This window comes from Mastomys coucha, unplaced genomic scaffold (genome assembly GCF_008632895.1).
Source record: "Mastomys coucha isolate ucsf_1 unplaced genomic scaffold, UCSF_Mcou_1 pScaffold14, whole genome shotgun sequence".
NCBI lineage: Eukaryota > Metazoa > Chordata > Mammalia > Rodentia > Muridae > Mastomys > Mastomys coucha.
In genome coordinates, this window is record NW_022196896.1 from 68,108,451 (window position 1) to 68,126,111 (window position 17,661).

The window sequence follows — 17,661 nt, forward strand, 5'->3', positions numbered from 1 at the left end:
AAAAAAAAGTCCCACAGGCTTGCCTACAGCCCACTCTTGTGGAGATATCTTTGTAATTGAAGTTCCCTTCTCTCAGATGACTATAGCTCATGTCAAGTTGGCATAAAACTAGCCATCAGAGGGGCCATAGGTGGACGAGGGGGATTCTGAGAGAACAGTAGGATACAGGTGATATGAACTGGGAAATGGGAAAATGGGGCAGGGCTTCAACTGGGGAGGAGGGAGGGTGTTCAATACAGAAGGAAAAAGAGGGATAAGGGACTTATAACACCTCAAACAACCTAATTGCTTTATATTTATGTAAACTACACACGTGATGTATATGTGTCTGAAAGGAAGCAATGCCACTTAGGTTGACAATGCTTCCAACAAACACCACAGGCTAACAAAAGCCCCACTACTAAACACGAGGCAGGATAGTGCAAGTGACCCCCAGGCAATATGTTTTCATCCTGGAAAACGAGGTGTGACACTAGTTTAGGACCATTTCCAAGGCCCCTGTCTTGACTAATTGTGAAGAACCAGAAGACAGCGTTTAATTCCCAAGGGTCCTTTCCAGGGAAATGGGTGGCTGGAGCCAAGCTTCCTGGCTTCCCTGTGGCAGTTGGTGTTTTCCGGCTTCCCATTTCCTGGATCTGATGACCCAGAGCTGGGAACCACTGTCTCTTGCAGCACTTGGAGCACTATCACTCCAGAGTCAGTGGCATAGGAACCCAACCTTAAAGAAACAACAGAGACCTCTTTGTTCTAAGAAAGTGAACCAACAACAAAAGCCACCTCAGGCAAGCCTTTCTGTGCCAGGCTCTGTGCTGGGTCCTCACACTGACACCACACAGACACATCATGCCGTTTACTCTCCAGGCTCTGTGCTGGGTCCTCACACTGAGACGGCACAGACACATCATGCCATTTACTCTCCAGGCTCTGTGCTGGGTCCTCACACTGACACCACACAGACACATCATGCCGTTTACTTTCCAGGTGGGTTCTCAGACACGGGACATGGCTTTAGAGTGCCATCTCAGAGGAGGCTATAGAGAATGCACATTTGAGATGTAATTCTTACTTGCTTTATTAAATTTATAAACAAAACCACACATTCTCTAAGGACTTAAAGCTAACACAGACAGACAGACAGACAGACAGACAGACATAGACATACATACAGATAGAGACAGGCAGACAGACACACAGAGAGAGAGACAGAAATAGATGGACAGACACAGAGACACACACAGAGACAGAGACAGATAGATGGACAGAGAGAGACAGACAGAAAGAGCACATCTGTCTCTTCTGCTGAATTTGTTTTGCAGAGATTAACTTACAGCAAACACCGCTTCTATGTTGGTAACACCTGTTGCAAACATTTCCTCTAAGTCTTCTTTCACTTTTCCAATGTTTGTTATCCTGGATTGTCTTTCCTGTATATAGTTTTTACTTTCAGGTCACTGAAATCACATTTTCTCCTTTACTGCCTTCTGATCATGCGGAGATGTCCTCTTGTCAAGGGCTATAAAAACATCTTCCTGTATGTTCTCTATACCTTTATTCATCTCCGACTCTGATTTATCTAAGGTATTTGTGCAATAAGAAGTAGGTGAGAGTTGCAATAAGAATTCGTGCAATAAGAAGTAGGTGAGAGTTGGGTCAACTCATCTGTCAGATTCTAGGTCCATTTTCTTCACTGTCTTCTTTGCTGTTGCTGTTTGGTTTTGAAGGGTTCCATCTCTGGGAGCCAAACATGAACATATCTCTCTCCCCACCTCTCTTTCTCTCTCCTTCTCTCTCTGTCTCTGTCTCTGTCTCTCTCTCTCTCTCTCTCACACACACACACACACACACACAGACAGACAGTCAGACAGAGGCAGATGGACAGAGACAGACACATATAGGCATATACACAGAGGCAGACAGACAGACACGCAAGTAGAAACAGACAAACTGAGACAGACATATACACTCACAGTGACAGAGACAGATAGATGAACACATATACAGAAACAGACAGACATACACACAGAGACAGAGACAGACAGACAGACATGCTTACACACACAGAGACACAGACAGATGGACAGACAGACAGACAGACAGACACACACACACACACACACACACACACACACACACACACACACACACACCCCACACTGGGTGTGAGAGGCCGGCATCATTGTTTTACCTGTCTTAAGGCCAGAGCTTGTAATCTGACCCAGCGAGTGCTGGTTACAGTTTTTAAGAGGCAGCGGGGCAGGTCTTCACTGCTCATTGACCAAAGGCCTCTCTTGGTCATTCTGGAGCTTGAGTCAGTGGACTGAGAGGATGATGTTATAAATAACTCCTTGGTGTGTATGAGAGTTTTCTTTCTATTATGTCTTGAATACCGTGGTGATTTCCCTTAGTATCAGTGTTTATTTCAGGTGCCAGATGAAGTGGTTCTTAATTTTAAGTGCCCCAAGATAAGCCACTTACCACAGTCAATAAGAGACAAACTCCCCAGCCCCATTCCAGATGCAATAGGTCTGTGAGACTCTGTACTTATTCCACAGATATTACATGCGTGTTCAGACCACCAGCATAGGAGTTATGGACATGGTATGGTTAGACATGTACCTCAGGCTCTACTGAAGGGTAGGGTTGACATGAAGCAGAAAAATAAGGTTGCTGGGTGAGATGATCCAGCTTGTGGTGCTTGCATCGAAGTCTGATGATCCCAGTTCAATTCCCATGACCCACATGGTGGGAGGAGAGAGCTGACTCCAGCAAGTTGTCCTTTGTGCATCGGGCACCCCCTCTCACAAATAAGTAAGTGTAATAATAAAAACATTTAAAGGATCAAAAAAATAAGCTTGCTTGGGTACCAAAATATCCAGGAGACAAGGTGTGGCTCTCTTAAAAGTTGAGATGGAAGAAGGAACCACGGCACTGACCAGATGGAATGTAAACAGGGAAAGCATGCCTCTGCTCCTTCCTCACCTTCATCCTCTACCCCACCAAGCTGATAGAGCTTAGAGGACACTGAGCACAATTACAGGGGGGATGATGTCCACAGAAGCTCATGAGGTACTTGCACCAACATTGTCTCCTTTTAACCCCACTTTTTACTGTCTGTTAATGTAATTATTTAAGTCTCCGAGCTCATGAGCATCCCTGCTGAGTCCTGCTCTTGTATGCCAAACAAATAGTGCCTGTTAAATAAACTAACTTTCATGTTCCTGGCTTTCTGAGTGGAGTTACCGTCCTTGTAAAATGCCAAAGGAATGTCTTGGACAATAACTCTTGCAAGTTCAAAGAGAAGAGATGAAAACCAACATTATCTACCCACTGAGAGGCACCATCAGTTTCCAACGGTCAACAGTCCCTTTCCTGGACATAGTAAAGCTTGTATTTTATGAGAAGATGGATGAGTCATAGTGGAAGATTGTGTTCAAGGTCGGGTCTAACACAGACCAAAATCACAACATGCATGCTGCACACATACTATGTATGCTACACACATACTCTGCATGCTACACACTGTGCATGTTACAACATACTATGCATGTTACACACACTATGCATGCTACACACACTATGCATGCTACATACACACAGTGTGCATGCTGCACACACACTATGCATGCTACACACACTATGCATGCTGCACACACACTATACATGCTGCACACACACTATACATGCTACACACACACTATGCATGCTACATATACACAGTGTGCATGCTGCACACACACTATACATGCTGCACACACGCTATGCATGCTGTACACGCTATGCATGCTGTACACACTATGCATGCTACATACACACAGTGTGCATGCTGCACACACACTATACATGCTGCACACACACTATGCATGCTGTACACACTATGTATGCTGCACACACACTATGCATGCTACACACACACTATGCATGCTACATATGCACACTGTGCATGCTACACATTTATTGAATGCATGTATCCTCGAGCAAACTGATTAACAGAGATTTAATAAAGATGTATGCATCTGGAGTGAATGAGAACAAAGATTAAGGATGTGATCTCTACAGTAGCTTGAGGGTCCCAACCAACCAGCCACCACAGCATTCTGACTATGTCTAAGGCCTGGACATGCCACCTGACTGGGTAGGAGGAAAACAGGGTATTTGGGACACAACTATTATTCTTATTCTTAGGAACTTATTCCCTGAGGTGGGGGGCAGGTACACAAAACAGTAACTAATATAAAACATGCAACTATTGGCTTTAAAAATATCAGTAGATTGGCTACACATGGACTTTCCTAACTCATCTGTCCCATGAAGTGATTTATCCCATACTTTAAAAACCTATTGCAATAGGCTTTATTGCAATGGGATTCCTATTGCAGTGGAAACATACTATGGTGTAGGTGGTATGACAATGTTTCTTCACGAATAACTTTCATTTATCTCGTCTTTGTAGCATGGTTGCTGTGCATTTTTCTTCTACAGATATTTCCCACAATGCATTGTTGTTATTTTGGTGGTAAAGAGGGGACAGCAGAGTTCAAGTAGAAGTGGGGAAAGGAGGTAAATACAAAGGAAGAAGGAGAAACGTGAAACAAAATAAGGATGTCTAAAATGTCATAAAAACTCAGTGTTAACTATCTAAAACTGCTATAACATACATAAATATGTGTATAAACATACATACATAATTTAAATCAGCATCTCTCATTTGGCTGGCAATACTCCCTCGAAGACTCAAAGACCACTAACGATGACTCCATTACTAGACACGAGAAGCCCTCTTTTGAATTGTTGGTCAGGGCTGTCCAAATCCCCAAACAGTACTTGTTGCCTTTGTTTATCTCCAGATGCGGAAGATAATGTGTACTTCAGAAACAAGACCCAGAGACCCTGAGCTGTAACTTACTCGGATGCCTCCTTCCTGAGAACTCTATTTCATGGTACCACAGGACACCAAGCAAGATTTCAGAAGAAGGAGGCGACCAATAGCCCTTACTCAGCTGTGATGCCCATGAATCACATTGTTTACCATCATGGCACCCAAGGGTGCAGTAGTGGTATACATACCATGGGTACTCTCTAATTGGTGTTAAAACCAGATAGAAAAGCTGGAGAAGACTCCACTTCTGCCCTGGGTGGAAATGGCTCCTTGAGTTTACCAAGGCTTGTGATGGTGAAATGTCTGGCACCACCTGTGTGAATTTGCTACGGCTGGAACAATGTCTTTTGGAGCCAGAGTTGTGTTTGAGAAGCAAGCAACTGGGGTTGCAGTGCAGCTTCTCCCAAGAGTCTGTAATATGCAAGGAAGTCTGGCTTCCAAGATGGCGGTCTGGCTTCCAAGATGGCGGCCTGCCTGACTCTCTGGTTCATACTTTCTGCTCACACTAGCCAAGGCACCAGAAAAGGTCTGTCAGCTATCAATTAAGTTAAATGCTTTCACTCCCCCAAACCTATCTTATTTAAATAAAAACAAACATTAAAAGGGATGCTTACAATAGAGGCCTGCCTTAATATTAACATCATTTTATTCTTAGTCTAAACTAAAACCTTGGAAGAGAATTGGGTAACTTTATCATGGAAAATTGAAAAGAAAAGATTTATTTTGCTCACAGCTTTGAGAATTTTTCTTTTTTCTTTTCTTCTCTCTCTCTTTCTCTCTCTCTCTCTTTTAAGTGGGACTCACCTAGGCTGCATCATCATGTAATGATAGATGGGACTATGGCAGAAATCCTGTGTGAAAACAACTAATGGTGAGTCAGGATGTTGGAGAGTAGGAGGGGCCAGGATCCCCTTCTATAACATTCCTCATGAGAGCTAACCAGTACCCCTCAAGAATTCCTGCAGCTTCTTTCAAAGGCAATGCTTCTTACTGATAACTTGGTCACCTCCCAGCAGCCTTTGCTTTTCAGGTGTTCCAACACTTACAGAGCAGATGAAGCTTCTAAATAACAAACTTCTGGTAGACACAATTAATATCTAAACCATAGTGCAGAAATGTTGGCTTTACTTTTTCCATCCAATCAGATCTATTAAAGAGAACATCCAGTGACCAGCCCTATTATCCCCATGAACTTGTGTGCTACCATTTCTCTTCCTTTAATGCTTCAAGTGGGCCTGCCAGCAGCAGGGCTGTCTGTACAGAGGACATTGAGCACCGGCAGAGTTTTCAGACAGTTGTTTGACCAGCTGAGAGACGGTAGCATAGGTGGTAACAATGGCTGTCTGGGATTTGAATTTTCCGATATTTTCTAATAACAAACCAGAGTTATGAAACTCCAGCTCAGTGTTTGAAGAATAACTTCCTCCTAGGAACTGACTTTTGGGCTCCAGCCAAATTTTTGAGTGAATTGAATTGTGCCAGAAACACCAAGAGTCCTGTTCATGGGGCTAAGAAGGAGACCTTGTAGGAGGGCAGGAATGTGATATAGCACCGCCAGGGACTCCTCTGAAAGGGACACTCTGTACGTAGTGTGACACACCGATGGGTTTCCTGAGGACATCAAGCCCTGTCCTAGAGTCTGACAAACTTTGCTGCTGCCTCAGGAAAGTAAGTTTTATGTACTGACTCACTTGCACACTTTAGAAAATGTGTTCTTTGAGTACTTAGAAATTGGAGGCTGCATGTCACACTCCAATGTCTTACTTACATGGAAAGTTAATAGAATAGAGTCTTTCCTGACTCCCTTGGGGGTTGTCTCTCTTTTATGGTTGGTTGGTTGGTTGGTTGATTTTCCCAAAGGACAGGCATGATTCAGGTGAAGTCATTTCAACTCCCCTTGTCTAAAATCCTCTTAGGGTTAGGGTTAGGGTTAGGGATAGGGTTAGGGTTAGGGAAGAGCTGAAGTTCTGAACAGTGAAGCTCTGAATGGTCTTGTCACAGCTAATACTGGTCATACTTTTTCATAAGTTGTGAAAGGCCAGAGCAGTTCCACTGATCTCAACATGGCCGATGAAGCATAAAGGTGTTTTTGGTTTTTTTTGGTTTTTGTTTTGTTTTGTTTTGTTTTTGTTTTTTTTGTTTTTTTTTTTTTTTTTTTTTTTTTTTTTTAAGTATTTGAGGTTGTTGGTCGTTATTTGAAAAAAGATCTCAATGGCTAGGGATTTCACATAAAAGTGGAAGTATTACTGTGCACTTGGGTGAAGCACTAGATTTTGTTTCTATTATTCTGTGTATCTCTGTGGCCATGGCTGAGGCCTTACTGAGACTATGAGCCTCAGTTCCTTGTCATCAAAACGGAGAGAATGCATCCGTAACAGGAGGCGTTTGTGAGGAGCATGTGTGACAAGCAGATATGGAAGCTCACTGAGACAAAGCCCTCTTGGAGAGAGCCTGGATCCTTGATGGGGCTGAGTATTCCCTGTTGGTTTCCAGGAACTCTAGAGAAGGAGACACCCATTACAGACACACAATTACATTACAGCACGGGAAATAAGGACTGCAAAATGCAGTTTACAGTGCAGTGTGACCTTAGGAGTCAACAGTAAAGACTTGATAGTCTAGATCCTAGTTAAGGAAGTAGTCTCAAAGCAAGTGTGAGTGTGCTGTCCTATACACATGAACAAGTCTTATGTACCACACGAATAAAACCATCCTTCTATGAGAAGTGTAATATGTGGAGAAATTTGGAGTCAACATGAAGAACTCAATGGATTTCATACTGCAAAATTCCTGAGTGCATCTGTACTTAACAATATACTGCTGAGGGGTACTAGATGGCTTCCAGTTTGAGTACAATTGTCACTACCCAGGAAACTGAGGCAGGAAGATGAACATTTGAGGTCTTCCTGGGAAACTAAGCAAGCTATTTTCTAAAAATTAAAATAAAGAAATAGGAGTCCACTTTTCTCAGCAGAGTGACTGCTGAGCAAGCATATAACGAGGCTTTGTGTTCCGTCTCCAGTATTGACAAAGTGGAGGGACAAGTGGGGCAGACGTGAGTCCGTGTAGAGAGCTCTTTTGTGGGGTGGCAGGGAGTCTCCAAAGAATGGAGATAGGCTGAAAGGAGTCCTGGGGAGGAACTAGAGGGTCCCAGGACACTGGAACCACCGTGAGCAGAATTTATCTTTGAAGGGTGGTGTGGTGGCTCATTGTCGTTATCAGTCTTAGATTTAAGAGGTAGGCTTTGGACATGTCTGTGAAGGTGACAGATGACAGAGGCTTTGAATGAAAACCCAGAAAGTGCTTAAGGCAAGGCGTTCAGCAGGTTTTCTTCTTAATTCATAATATTTAGCCTTCTTCCTTCTGGCACAATCATAGATTTGTGTAACTAAATCTATTGTTTTATGAAATAATCATGCACTTGTCATTCCATGAGTTTTTTTTTTCTTTCCCATTTTCATCTGAATAGCCCTGCGTAAAAAACTGAAATCTTTATTGATCACTTCAGCAAAGGTTGTCTGTCTTGACCAAGCCCAATACTCCATTTGCAACTAGAACTGACAAGAATCTTCTAAGGATAAAAATGTCAGGGGGGTTGTTGCTGGCAATCATCAGAGGATATCCGCATCTGCCCATCTGCTGAAAACTTTGCTTTCTGATTCTGTGCTGTCTCCATGGAAACTTTCTGATGCTTTTCAACGCACTGCTTACATGCTTACAGTCATCCATTTGTACAGTGGTTGTGGCAAGTCTTAGCAAATCCTGTGCCTGTTACTTAGAAGTGTACATGAGCATGCGTGTGTGCATGTGTGTGAGTGTGTGTTAGATTATATGTGTGCATGCATGTGGGTATCCTCAGAGGCCAGAAGAGGGCATCAGATTCTCTTGAGCTGGAGCTATGGATGGTTATCTGTTGTCTGATGTGGGTGTCAGGAACAAATTTGGATCTTCTGAGAGAGCAGCAAGTGCTCTTAAATACTGAGTCATTTCTGCAGCCCCAACAATCTTATGTTGGTATTTGTTTTCTGACTATGGAAATTCATGTTTTGCCATATTTCTTAAACCACGCAGTTATTCAGAAAAAGTGATCCCCAATTCCCCAATGTAATCTTCTTGTTGGTAGATACTGAGTATGTGTTGTATTTAGAAGCGACACATGACTATTGAGGAATACAGGTCATTCTATGTGAAGAGATGAGCAGAGCTTCTGCGTATGTATTGTGTGTGCATGCTTAGCACAATTAGGAGATTAACCAACACGATTCTCATACCTAGTGGTATATGGCCACTACCATGGTATGAAAGAGGTGCAAGATAACTTCAGGAGCTGTTTTTCTCTTTCCACTGTAGGTCCCAGGAATTGAACACAGGTCATTGGGCTTACACAGCATCTGTTTTTCAACCACTGAGCGCTTACCACCATTAACTGACTTTTGAACTGACCATTTTTAAGGCTTAGCAGTGATGATGTGTGAACTCTTCTCTAGGAGAAGCGAAGAAATTTATTTAGCAAAGAAATACGTGGAGAGCTCTTGGGGCCACTTCTAGAAATTTGGCAAGCATTTGTCACTGGACTCAACAAGGAAGTAGGCTCAGCTAAGAATATTCACATTTGGGCTAATACAAGGCTCAAGGTGAACCTAGGAATATGTGGCATTCCTTTTATCTTAGTCATCCTGATAAGCCCCTAGAAACAGAGACCATGGCGCTTTGTTCACTGCCTTGCTTGATTTATATCTTGTGTGATCTCTTTGTTTACTGCTTTGCTTGCTTACTTTGTCTTTGTCTAAGAACTGACTATGTTTTTTTTTAATGTACGAAGATTGATATAAAACCAGACTGGGAAAAAAAAATAAAGGTGCTTCAGCCTCAGCACGGGCTGGAGTCATGTTATAATGTTGTCTAATTGTCTTTTTCTTTTCAATCCTCACTCCCTCCCTAGAGACCCTGTTGACTGATTGAGCTGGCTTGGTCAGAAATAGTAGTCAATTTCCTGATATCCTAAAATATAGACAGAAAGGTAGACAGACAGAAGGTAGAAGACACAAAACCATATACACAAATACAGATATAGATACATTCATCCAAATGCACAAAACCACACACCAATACACCCTCAATCATATATAGTCATACACAAAACCACACACTCATACACACAAACATACAATGCACACTCACATACACAAAACCACATATAAACACACATCTATACATATACATATACATATATGTATACATATAGTCAGATACAATCACATATACATCACATATATACATACATACTCATACACAATCACAAAACACAAACAGGTGCATACATTCATAATAAACATATACATAGTCACACAATCTCTCACATACAATCTTCTGCCAATATTTTATATATTTACATATATTCTATATGAATATTATATAAATTGAAACATATATATGCACATATACAAGCATACTCAGCAGATATATATGTATAATTTCCTTCATACAAAATTCTAGAAAATGCCAATTATCTAAGAGTAACAGAAAAGCAGATAGATGTTGACTTGGAAAAGGTAGGTGGGATGTGCTGCCAATGGAGCTGGAGAAAACTTCATATGGTGGACATAGTCATGGACATAGGGGACCACTATTCTGAGAGTGTAGATGTCCTTCATAACAACAAAAAGGACATTTGTCTCAAGGGACATTTGTATGGATCTGGCTAGATAAATGGGCAATTCATTCTCTTGTTAGAATAAATTCATAAGCTGTTTGGCTTAAGACAGGCTATGACTATAAGGCACCAGTGAGTCATTAGGAGTTAGGATCTGAGTATCTTAGAGTAGTCCCCACATATCACCTGGGCAGTGTAGTAGAGCTAGACCTGGTGATGTGAGCAAGGGAGAGATGGTCCATAGGGCATGAAGGCAGGTGAACTGGCCCAACCTCTTGCTACAGTAGTTCTGGAGAACTGGCCCTGGTGGCCTGAGCATGGGAGAGAGCTGGTCCTGCCCATATGCAGCTGCTGAAGGCAGGAGAGCTGTCTCTGCCCCTCACGTAAGCTAAGTGGGAGAGTGTGCCCTGGTATCTCAGGTGCAGATGAACAGACTCATCTAACATGCAGGCCCAGATTCAGGGCTTTGAATTGGCCCACCAGCATTTGCCCCATCTATGAGCTGCTGGAGAAGATGGTCTTGAAGATCCAAAGCTGCAGGATCTCCATGACACAGGGCAAAACCAGAATATCCAAGAGACATCCAGTCGAAGATCCAGTATTGATAGTGTAGGGGAAGCCAGAGGCATAAAACCAGACCAGTGACTCATTGCAATGAACATTTGTAAGTAATCTTTAGTGAGAAGGGTATACTGTGTGACACACTGAGATACACTGATACCTTGTAGCGTCTACTTCAAGATTTTGTTTTGTTTTGTTTTGTTTTTGTTTTCTCTTGATGGTGAGGTTACAAGGGCAGAGGGAGGCTATGGAAGGAGAGGGAGATGAATGGAATTGGGGATGCATGTTGTAAAATTCACAAAGAATAAAAAATAGTGAAAGACAGACAGACAGACAGACATTGTTGGTCAATAGGGATCAACTGTTCTTGGCCTGGTTATCCAAGTGTGAAGATTTGGCTTTTCACTTTGTCCCTGTATTTGTCAGTATTTACTCCCTGACAGATCAGCAAAATCATGTCATTGACAAGTGACAATGATGTGTCTTTGAAGCTGCTTGAGGGTTGAGTAGAGGCACCAAAGGGCTCCTAGGGGGTACTGCTGATCCACCAGAGGATCATGGGATTATAAGAGGTCTCTGCAGTCATTTTTGCAGCGGGGAGGTAGTACTATTATGTGAGGGCAGAGCTAGATTCACACTGTTTGGAAATAGAGAGGTCCTTGATGGCAAGAGATGGAATCAAATACTGATGATAATTTTTTTTTTTTTTTCGAGACAAGGTTTCTCTGTGTAGCCCTGGCTGTCCTGGAACTCACTCTGTAGACCAGGCTGGCCTTGAACTCAGAAATCCGCCTGCCTCTGCCTCCCAAGTGCTGGGATTAAAGGTGTGCGCCACCCCCGCCCAGTGATAATTTTTGATTATCCCCAAGACACACAATAGCCTTTAATTTGGAAGATATCAATTATACAGAGGTTAAGAAAGCAAGAGCCAAAGTCATAAAGTAGAATTCAAAACTCAAGGAAGGACCTCTAGCAGCCCATTGGCATATATAACTTAATATTTTTCACTGGAAGATCCTGCAGGAGTTTGGTTTTGTTTGATCCATTGTTTGATGTGATATCTCAGCATCTAGTCTAGAGAGACTGACCAAGATCAATGTCTCTGTCATAAAAGCTTTGGAAGCTTATGTAAGAGTAACTTTTATTTTTCTGAATGTAATTGTTGTCTCCAAGGCTTACTACCTCTGTCTACCAACCTAGGCCTAGTCTTGGAAGCTTTTAGCCTCCGTTTGATCTTATCTAGGCTTAGATGTTTTCAGCCTGTGAGACTTACTGCAGAGTAGTTTTACTCTTTCTAGTTCTTACTGAACTCTCTTGGTTGATTTAACTCAGCAGTTCTGGCTCAAACTCCTCTCACAGCTGATTGATTCAATCTAGCTTCTCTCAGTTTCTTACTGAATTGTTCTGCTTGCCCTCACATTAAATTCATCAATGTTCTAATCTTCTGGCTCCTTTGAATTCTCTGGCTGGTTCTGTCTTCACCTGTGTCTAGCTTGTTCTCTCTTCAACCTGCCTCTGTACCACCATCCCAGTAAAGCTGCCTTCCTCTCTCCCTCTCTCTGCACTGCTCTCTTAAGTAGCCTCTCTTTTTCTCTCTGATCTCCTGAGAGTCAAACAAATCCTGTTCTGTCAAATCTTTCTCTGATTCGTCACTTTGCCTCTCAATTAGACATCACTTTCAAACATGGGTTTCTACAAACTAACTTTACCTTCATTGTTTGGCGTTAACAGTGTATACTAAGGGTATGTCTGTGTTCCAGTTAGAGGGATTAAAGGAGTGTGCTAAGTCTGTGCCACACCATAACTAGAAACAGGTTTTTCCAGTAAACATCACAATTTCTGGGAATGAAGTGTGACCAAATATCCTTTAATGAGCTTAGTCTACTAGATTTGGGAAGAAACAAATTCCATTAGCCATTGAAGGAGGAAGGGATCAAGACTGTTGCACATACATTTTACTACAGGGATAAGAGACAACTTGTCTATTGGAAAGAAGAAATGAGTAGTCCTGGCATGAAGTTTTACCCACTAGAGATGGTGAAATCCCACTGTGTCAGGAGGGCAGAGGGTTTGAATCTTATTTTCTTTGGAAGTTCCTGTGAGGTACGAGAGACTTGAGATAAGAGGCAGATAATTGGTGTGCATCAGTTGCCTAGAGGTGGGCTCAGGTTCTTTGGGTCCTGACTCTAGTCATAGGAGTTAAAGGAAATATTTTAAGAGAAGGGTAAGGTGTAAGCAATGTATGTTAAGCCTGGGGATTAGTATAATAAATCTATTGTGACAGAGGATTTTATTTCCTAGTTTAATAGAGTTAGAGAACTAGATTTTCATTTTTTAAGAGATCAATGAGTTAATTTTGGTAAAAGATTAGAACATCTTGAAAAGATTTTTTGGGGGGCATTAAGAAAGGTTTGCCTGGTGAGGCAAGGCGTAGGGATAGGGATAAGTGTTATCAAGACATCTCCCACTTGAATCATTCCAAAATCAGGGTCATGGGTTCCAGATTCACTTACCTGAAGTCATCTCTTGGGTTCCCTTTGAAGAGAAAATGTGAGCTCTTGGTTGGTTTATGTTCCAAAGGGCTCACTTGTACCTCACCTTGTGCTCTTTCTGGAAAATATGGATTTATACCATGCAGGTGAGCTACGATATTATTTTCTGGGGTTTGGCCATTGGAGAATTTAATAAGACCATATGAGGTGTCTTGTAGACTGGCGGTAGGAGATTGTGTAAATGACTGTCTCTTCCAGCCTTTTGGAGCTCTAGGTCCCCAATTGGACAAGGCAGGATGGAAATCCTGCTCAGGTGTAGATAGAATATAGTTTTGTGGTAGTTCTTATTATCTTTCTTGTTGAGTATTTGAGAGAATGGAAATGGCAAGCCATGCACTTTCCCCTCACTCCCCATGGCTTTTCAGGCCACTTGAAACTCATTGTGTATCATACTTAAGAATCTAGTAGGAACTCCTTGGTGTTTTAAATTTTTATCTGTACCATTTGTACCATCTGCTAGAATAAGGCAGGTTCTTTCTGACCATGTGGCTCCAATTCAAAGTACATGGCACATTTTTCCTTCTAATAATTGTCTGTTTTATAGGACAAATTAAAGTTCAACCTCAAAGGCCCCTTCCTAAGAGGAGGGGAGATTTATCATTTTCTGACCTTGAAAAACAAGTACCAAAGTATTATCTTTTAGCATTTTAGGTTTCCCAGCTTTGGTTGGTGAACATACAGGAAATGGCTTTACATATCTGGAAGAGGACGTAATGGATTTTAGTTTTAAATTTTGTGCCATCTTCAGACAGATCCTTGGTAAAAGAGCAAATATATTTCAAAATAAATCCTGACTTTGCTATGATTCAAGTGCCTAAAAGCCTTAGCAGAGAATGTGTTTATTTTGAGAGCACCTAAACTCTGCTTCTTAAAGCCAGTTCTTATAAATGTTACTAGGAACAGATCAGTATCCTAAGAAAACCCGATTGTTCTATCTTTATTTTCATTGCAAATTTTCATTCTTTGAAAATTCACACTCATATACAATGTCTACTGCCCAGGCTTCCCATTCCAACTCTCCCTCAGTAAGTCAAATTAATGCTGTCTGTGGGGTTAGGGTTAGGGTTAGGGTTAGTTAGGGTTAGGTTACTCTACTGGAGCAATAGTTCTCAACTTTCCTAATGCTGGGACTGTTTAATACAATTTTTCATGTTCTAGTGACCCCTAACCATAAAATTATTTCATTGCTGCTTCATAACTGTAATTTTCCTACTGTTATTAATAGTAATATAAATGTCTAATTTGTAAGTTATTTGATATGTCACCCCTATGAAAGGGTCAAGTGGTGGGACCTACAGGTTGAGAACCACTGTAGAGTACCACTCTGCATCTATGACAGAATTTAAGTTGGCGTTCTCTTGTGTGGGGCTTGTACCATCACAATGGCTGATGGGAGTTTAATTGGTGTTGGCATTTTCTTGTGTCAGTCTTGTACCATAACAATGGTTGATGGGAGTTTAATTTACATTGGCGTTCTCTTGTGTGCGCCTTGTACCGTTGCAATGGATGATGGGAATTTCTGATGCAATAGCATCTTTCTGCCTCCTCTTGCACAATATTCCCAGAGCCTTAGTGTGTGGATTGGGGGATGTTCATGAAGATGTCCCATTTAGGAATAAGTATTGTAGTCTCTTATTCCCAATGTTGTGACCTGTCAACTTTATGGTTTTAAGCATAGCACTAGACTTTGGTTTTATAACAGTGTTCTGAATTTTGACCTTTGGAATTTGAACAATGAAACTATACACAAACTTGCTTTTACATTTGACAAACTCTCTGTGACTTACTGTGATTTTCTGTTATGAGCATAAGAATTTTGTTTTCTTTTTTTTCTCATCTTTTCTCATTTTGAAGAAATCTAATAATTTTATCTTACAACAAAATTTTACTTTACCAGGCAAAATCTTTTCCTTATGTGGAAAAAAATCTCTTTTTTCTTACTTACTGGTCATATCTAGTAAAACAATTAAATCTAATTTACATTATGATATAATGTGACAAACTAAGATTGTGAAACGACATGATTTTATTTGCTTCCAGTTTTAGGGGGGCATTATGGTTGTTTCAAAAAAAATTTTTTTTAAAAGACTCTTTTCCAAATTGGCTTTCTTGGTCTTACAAGAATCTAGGAGTTATAGAATGTTAGATTTCATGAGAAATAGCCCCAATAAAAAGACTTTTCATGATCTTATCTTACGTATCAAGATGGGAGAAAGGAAGAAAAAATGGAGTCCAAAATCTTTATATATTAACCTTATAATTGTAGTGTGGATAACTAAGGACATATGGTTTCCAGAGAAACTGGAGGAGGTAGCAAATAGTTATTTTCCATTTTATACTCTCCTTAACTTGAAGTTTTGACAGGAAAAAAAAAAGAAAAGAAAAGGAAAGGAAAGAAAAGAAAAGAAAGCAACCCAAGCTGTTGTGGTTTGGAATTATATATGGTGTGAGTGCTGTAAAAGAAAACATGTTGTTTCCTTTTGAGGACGTAGGAGTCAAATTTAGAGACTCTACCCACTGTGTACACTGTGTGTGTGTGTGTGTGTGTGTGTGTGTGTGTGTGTGTGTGTATGAATGTATGTGTGTGTATATGCGTTATTCTTCAGAAACTGTCCATATTTTTTTCAGTTCATTTACCTTTTTTTTTTTAAATTTTCAGATGGGTTTCTCACTGGTCTGAAGCTTGTGGAGTTGGCTGGGCTAGCTGGTGAGTGAGCCTTAGGAGTTTACCAGTCTGTGCCTTTCATTGGGGGTAAGTGCATGCACCATACCCCTGGTTTTCTTTCTTTCTTTCTTTCTTTCTTTCTTTCTTTCTTTCTTTCTTTCTTTCTTTCTTTCTTTCTTTCTTTCTCTCTTTCTTCCTTCCTTCCTTCCTTCCTTCCTTTCTTTCTTTCTTCCTTTCTCTTTAAAAAAAAACAGATTTTTTAAAAAAAAGATTTATTTATTTACTTTATATATGTGAGTACACTGTTGCTCTCTTCAGACACACCAGAAGAGAGCATCGGATCCCATTACAGATGGTTGTGAGCCACCATGTGGTTACTGGGAATTGAAATCAGGACCTCTGGAAGAGCAGTCAGTGCTCTTAACCACTGAGCCATCTCTCTAGCCCCTTCTTTCTTTTTCCTCAAGATTTATTTATTTTTCCTTTCTGTGTTTGGAGGTCTTCCCTTCACGTGCATACAATGCCTGTGGAGGCCAGAAAGTATGTCAGATCGTCTGGATCTGGAGTGACTAGTAGTTAGGAGTTGCCACGTGGGTACTGAGAGCCAAACTTGGTCCTCTGCCATTGTCTCTCCAACCTCAAACACCTATGTTTTTAATGTGGGTTTTGAGGATCAAACTCAGGTCTTAACGCTTGCAAGACAAGCACTTTACCAAGTAGGCTATCTTTGCAGATCAAATTTAGAGCAATTTTTGAGACTACATTCCAAAGGCAGGTTGGGGGTAATGGACAGTGTGTGACCCATTGTGGGTCTTCGAAGGTGCACTACCCAAAAGGCATTCCCACACAGGCAAGGGACCTTTCCTTTATCCACTGTAGGACAGCCAATGCCCTATTGTGGGAAATCCCCCTTGAGTAGAGGCCTCATGCCTGTCAAAGTGACACCTGTTTTCAGTCTGGTTGCCACCCACAGCACCACTGGACCTGAATGTCTGCCAGGTGAAGTCAGACTGACCCTGAGGTCACAAACTGAAACATGACCACAGGTTGGCCATGAGGACAAGGGAAGGCTTGCTGCCCAGGGAGAAGAAAAAACCCTGTCACCATTAAGTTTCTCAAATCAGGGCATCTAGATGGATGCCAGGGGAGCGGGGGACACACCAACTCCAGGTATATGTGCTCTGCTCCCTTCTGCTGAGGAACTAAAGTCTGGGGTAGGAGTGAGAGGAGAGACAGAGACAAACAACAGGGGTGTGGAGGGAGGTTCCCATTCACAGCTCACTGAGGGCCCCCAAGTCAGGAGAAACAGATGAGAACCATCAATGTTGTGAGCTGCAGTGGGCCAGCAGAGGGC